Source organism: Sapajus apella, unplaced genomic scaffold, assembly GCF_009761245.1.
Source record: "Sapajus apella isolate SASKATOON/1434 unplaced genomic scaffold, GSC_monkey_1.0 scaffold2, whole genome shotgun sequence".
In the NCBI taxonomy this organism is placed as follows: Eukaryota; Metazoa; Chordata; class Mammalia; order Primates; family Cebidae; genus Sapajus; species Sapajus apella.
This window is the reverse complement of record NW_022436942.1, coordinates 38,063,752-38,069,751: the sequence shown is the minus strand read 5'-3', so window position 1 is coordinate 38,069,751 and position 6,000 is coordinate 38,063,752. Positions and strand designations below refer to the sequence as shown.

The 6,000-nt window shown below is 32.8% G+C and overlaps 1 protein-coding gene and 1 long non-coding RNA gene across 7 annotated transcripts in view; one reads left to right on the top strand and one right to left on the bottom strand.

Moving 5' to 3' along the window:
- Positions 1-6,000, bottom strand: part of SYT1 (synaptotagmin 1) — a 566,059-nt gene that overhangs the window by 406,185 nt on the left and 153,874 nt on the right. The window lies entirely within an intron of this gene.
- On the top strand, positions 4,275-4,547 carry LOC116563696. Its single transcript, XR_004274527.1, has 2 exons — positions 4,275-4,369; positions 4,410-4,547. It is a non-coding gene; the product is annotated as an uncharacterized LOC116563696 (long non-coding RNA).

Below are 6,000 nucleotides of genomic sequence, written 5' to 3'. Positions count from 1 at the left end.
TTTCTTTCTTTCTTTCTTTCTTTCCTTTCTTTCTTTCTCTTTCTTTTCTTTCTCTCTCTCTTTCTCTCTCTCTCTCTTTTCTTTCTCTTTCTCTCTCTCTTTTCTTTCTCTTTCTCTCTCTCCTTCTTTCCTTCTTTCTCTCCTTCTTTCTCTCTTTCTTTCTCTCTTTCTTTCTTTCTTTCTTTTTTTTGACGGACTCTTGCTCTGTCGCCAGGCTGGGGTGCAGTGGTGCAATCTCAGCTCATTGCAACCTCCACCTCCTGGGTTCAAGTGATTCTTCCGTCTCAGCCTTCTGAGTAGCTGGGATCACAGGTGCGCACCACCATGCCCAGCTAATTTTTTTCTATTTTTAGTAGAGACGGGGTTTCACTGTGTTGGCCAGGATGGTTTCCATCTCTTGACCTTGTGATCTGCCCGCCTTGGCCTCCCAAAGTGCTGGGATTACAGGCGTGAACACCCATGCCCAGCACCCACACCTTCATCTTTCTTGCAGCATTATTCACAATAGCTAAGATTCAGAAACAACCTAAGTGTTCATTGATAGTGAATGGACAAAGAAAATGTGATATACATATCAGTATATATATTGATATACATATAAACTGATATACATATATATATAAAATGTATACTGCCTCTCTGCTGCCTCAGTATACATACTATATGTATACTACATATATACAGTATACATACTATATATATACATACATACAGTATATACATACTATATATACTATATATATAGTATATATATACATGTATACATACTATATATATACATACACATAGTATATATATACATACTATATATATACATATATGTACTATACACATACTATATATATAGTATACACATACTATATATGTGTATATATATATACACATAGTATGTGTATATATATATACATGTATATATATGCTATGTATACTGCTTGAGGCAGCAGAATGGACACTTAGGTTGTTTCCATATCATAGCTATTGTGAATAACGCTGCAATTATTTAATAATGCAGAATATATATATCATATATTCTGATACTGATATATATATGATTGATCTATCATATATATATTTATATATCAGAATATATATATACGGGTGGTGATGGATGTGTTCATTAATATAATTTCTATATGTATAAATATATATATATAAAGAATAACCACAAAAATTGAAGGAAATCCTGCCATTTGCAACAACATGGATTAACCTCAAAGACATTATGCTAAATAAGCCAGATACAGAAAGAAAAATGCTGTTTGATCTCACTTCTATGTGAAACCTAAAAAATTTGAACGAATGCAAACAGAGACTAGAAAAGTGATTACCAGGGGCTGGGGGTGAGGGAAACGAGGAGTTGTTGGTTAAAGGGTACAAACTTTCAGTTATAAGATAAATGAGTTCTAAAGGTGAGGTACGACATGGGTAGTGATGGATGTGCTCATTAATTTCATTGTGGTAATTATTATACGAGGTAAACATATATGAAATAATAACATTGTACATCTCAAATATATATAATCTGTGTCAATTAAACATTAAAAAATATTAAGTATTTTCCAAATGCTAAGATCAGATTATTGTTGAAATAAATTCAAGTGGTGTATTAAAAGGTATAAAAGGACCAAGTTAGTATGCAGTTCTGTGTGGATTTTCAATTAGCTTTAAATATATTCTTATGCCTAAAAACCAATAAATAAATAAACCATGTGATTCCAATAACATAAAAGCATACTGTTTTGTTTATTATAACTTTTTGCCTTTTTAAACTTCATAAAGGCATTTTCTTATCAAGAAAGAACACATCAAATGGATAAGAATGAGCATTTTTTCCCAATGTTCAATATATAAATCCATTACACATCAGATAATGCAACTAGTTCTTGAATCTTTACTTCTTCATTTCTATAACTAGGACAGGAACTCCTCCTTGATCAAGAAGCAATAATAACTCTGTGTCCTGTACTTGGAACATGTTTATGGAACAGATATAATTTCTATGCCCAACAAATTAATACTTTTCTTCTATCTTTAAAGTGTTTGACTAGAACTATTAACTGCTGTAAGCAATTTGTTAACTTAGAATTATAAAAGAAAGCGATTTAAAACACTTGAATAGTAATATTTCCCTTAAAAATTATATAAAATTCAAATAAATCATGCATAAAATTAACAAATCAGGGTTTAAAGCACAATGCTTTATCATAATATTATGCCAAAGGCATTTGGATTTCAAGGATCTTTGAAAAAAGCTATTTTCAGTACCTTATATGTAGCACCAAGGAAAAGATTCACTTTAGTTACACATTCATATATAAACATAATCTACTTTTATTTAGTAAAATCAAAACACACTTCCCAACGAGGTTGTCAATATTACCAACCTTCTGAAAAGGTCACTTATACAGTTACAATGCCTGGTAATTTTTTAAAAAAGCTCTAGAGTCAAACAGGCTTTATAACGTGCTACCACTTAATAACTATTATGCACACATACATAAACATATATATATATATATATATATATATGCATACTTTACCTATATTGCAGAACAAAATACAGAGCATATATACATATGTATAGAAGAAATATATATAAAACAAATATACATATATATATCACCTATATGCATATGTATTATATGTGTGTGTACGCCTAAGCTATCGATCATGTTTTTATTCTACAATGTGTAATAGCCAGAAATCTGACACAGTGTACTTTTCTCTGGATTTGTGTGTCTAGAAACAATACCCCCAAAGCAAGCTACTAAACTTAGTTTCTCATGATTTAAAAAATGGCTACTAGAAATATCAAGATTCAATATAATTTAAGCATCATTTCCAGGCTTCCCAATGCTTCTATAAAGCTCAATAACCAAATGTCATTATAGCTTTGGCTTTGAGTTTAAAAGTCTTAAAGTCAACTTAGAGGAAATGGAATCATGTTGATGATGCTCATAATTCACATTGAAGTAAAACTAAATGATGGTTCAGATAATATTTTTTTGCCTCCAAAGGAAAATTACTCTGAATTCGGGCTTGAGTGTTTAATATACGTAGCATGTCAAAATACTTGTAGACGAATCATAACTGCTTAAATATTAAAAACACACATGAAAGTTTGGATATAAAATCAACTCTGGGACTTGGTATTCACAATAATTAATCCATTAACAATAATGGATTAATCTGTGAGCTCTTGCTCAATAATGTATAAATTTTATTTGCCTAAAGAAGCATCCTATAAGCACATTTTAAATAAGAGTGTTCTGCTTTGCCATAGGCTATCAAAGGTCACAATAAATGCAGCACAAAGTACCTACTATCCTGGAACTATTTAAAAATAAAAAAATATGCAGCCAATAAATAGGACTTTAAGAAGATACTAGATCATTCAGAGGAACAAAGCAAGATCAAAATTTTCTTTAGCATTATTCCCCAATCCAAATCTTTCCTTAATAACTGCAGAATAAAAACCATAGAATGCCAGATATAGCAAAACATCATTTCGGCATCCCCCTACAGTAATGACACTGCTAAATTCAACAAGGATGACAGAATGTACCTTAGAAAGTAGTTTCCAGGGGAGAGTAGGGATCTTGCCCATTTAGTGAAAAACTGTTTTCCTAGCAATTAGAAAATCTGGTACATTATTCTTATCTGTAAATATTTGTTGAATGAATGAATGTTGAACAAACTGCTCAGGAATCTTTACCATGTAGGCCTTCAGTTAATATTTGGTTATTAAATGAATAAATGAGTTTATGGCCCTAGAATGGTAAAATACATTACACATTATATTAACATACTGTCAAGCAAAATTCTGAATTTGAATAATAATATAGTAGCTAATCTTGGCAGCTGAGCACAAAAGTGCTTTACTTTTTGAAGCAGCACAATCCTGGGTTCTATCACCAATTCTGACATTAGTCAATAGGCACAAACAGGAGCTTGGGGTAGGTGCTCTCCAACCCATCCTTGAGTTTGCCTTGCTGCTTGCTGACCACGCACCTCTCTCAATCCCATTACCCAGCAAATATGTCTTTGAACTGTCCTTTGGTAAATGAGTCTGTTCTATTTCCAGCCCCAGTTTCCTAGAATTGCTGCTACACACTCAAGACTGAGTTAGAACACTATGCATTTTCGTCTGTTTGCCCTTCACACTTCCTCCTTCAAGCTTTGGGAAAAATAGCAGTTCTCTCCCTCTGTGAGGTTAGGATGCCCTTCCAGGCAGTCTTGGGAAGAATTTAAAACAACTCCAGCTCTATGTTAGGTAATCCTATTGCATCAATGTGAAATTTCCTGATGTTGACCACTGTACTGTGGTTATATTAGAAAATGTGCTTATTCTTAGGAAGTACACACTTCAGTGTTTAGGAGTAAAGAGGTATGATGTATCTAATCTATAGGTGAATGGTTCAGAAAACAAAAGTGTATGTGTGATGAATGTGCATGGAGAAAGAGACAGAGAGAGAGAGAGAGAGAGAGAGATTGATGGATGGAATAATAAAGCAAGTGAGATAACAGAAACAATTGATGAAGCTTGGTAAAGAGTATATGGGAATTTTTTATACTTGTAACTCTTCTGCAGGCATGAAAAATGCAATATAATTATGTAATCATAATGAACATAATATTATCACTTATAAAATATATAATAAAAAATAAAAAGTTACTAAGAGCAATGGCTACAGGCTAGTTCCTCAATATCTGGTTCCAGAGGAAACATCATTCTTGGCTGTCAGTCTCTGTAAGTACAGATTACTCTCAATGAAGCCTCCAATACATGTTCCTTCATTTGAGGGCTGACCCAGCCACAATATCCCATCTTTGACTTTTCCTGCCGTGGGTCAGATATCTGCAGTGGAGCACCAGAAACATCATGTGTTACAGCTGAGAATCTCCAGATGGACTCTCTAAAGCCCCATTCCTCAGGTTTTGTGGGAGAGAGAAGCTTTTTCTTCCTTCCCCCATGAAGATTCAGAGCACAGTGACAGCTACATCCAAATAAAGTATTTAATTTCCAACAATCTGTCTTTTCCTACTTCAACTCTTTTATATTATTCAGGTAGAAGCAGTGTTGTCAAACTAATTTTTAAAGCTGCCTTTGAAAGCTCTATGGAGACTCTAGCCCCTCACTTTGGAATGTGCAAGTGTTATCACCCATCTTTTCCTCTTTGGCTTTTTAGACCTTTTAAGTCAAAAGGTCAGATTGAAATACCTGGTTACAGTGACAATTCATAACTCATGACCTCCAAGCAACGAACAATAATTACTGATTTATTTCTAGGATAAATTATATGGAAACACAGCATGGAAGCAAGATTTTATCTAAAGGTCATTTCTAACACTAAAACTAAGGTACACAAATATTTGCTTGTCTTTTGAAAACTAGATCCTTGGTTGTTTTGCTGTAATTGTAGCTTCCAATTTTACTCAGTAAAGAAGCTTAATTTAGTATAGTGGTTCTCAAAGTATTTTTTTGTATCAGAACTGTTTTGTACTCTTAAAAATTAAGGATGCAAGAGAGCTTTTATGCATGTGAGCTGCATCTACAGATATATAACCTACTAGATATTAAAAGTAAAAAAAGATAAACTATAGTTAATTTATTTTGAAATAAACAATTAACCTATAACATAATATATTTAAAAATAATTTTCCAAAACAAAAACAAATGAGAAGCATGACATTATTTTACATATTTGCAAATCTTGTTAAATGTCTGATTTAAGAGAAAACAGCTGGATTTTGCTTCGTCAGTCAAGCAGCTGCAAGTAATCTCTAGAAAATTCCAGTGTACAATTGTTAGAGAGTGAGATTTTATTTTATTATTTTTTTTTACTTTATATATTATACTTTAAGTCTGGGGTACATGTGCAGATTGTGCAGGTTTATTACATTGGTATACACATGCCATGGTGGTGATTTGCTGCATCCATTGCCCTGCAATCTACATTAGGTATTTCTTCTAATGCTATCCCTCCCCAATCCCCCCAC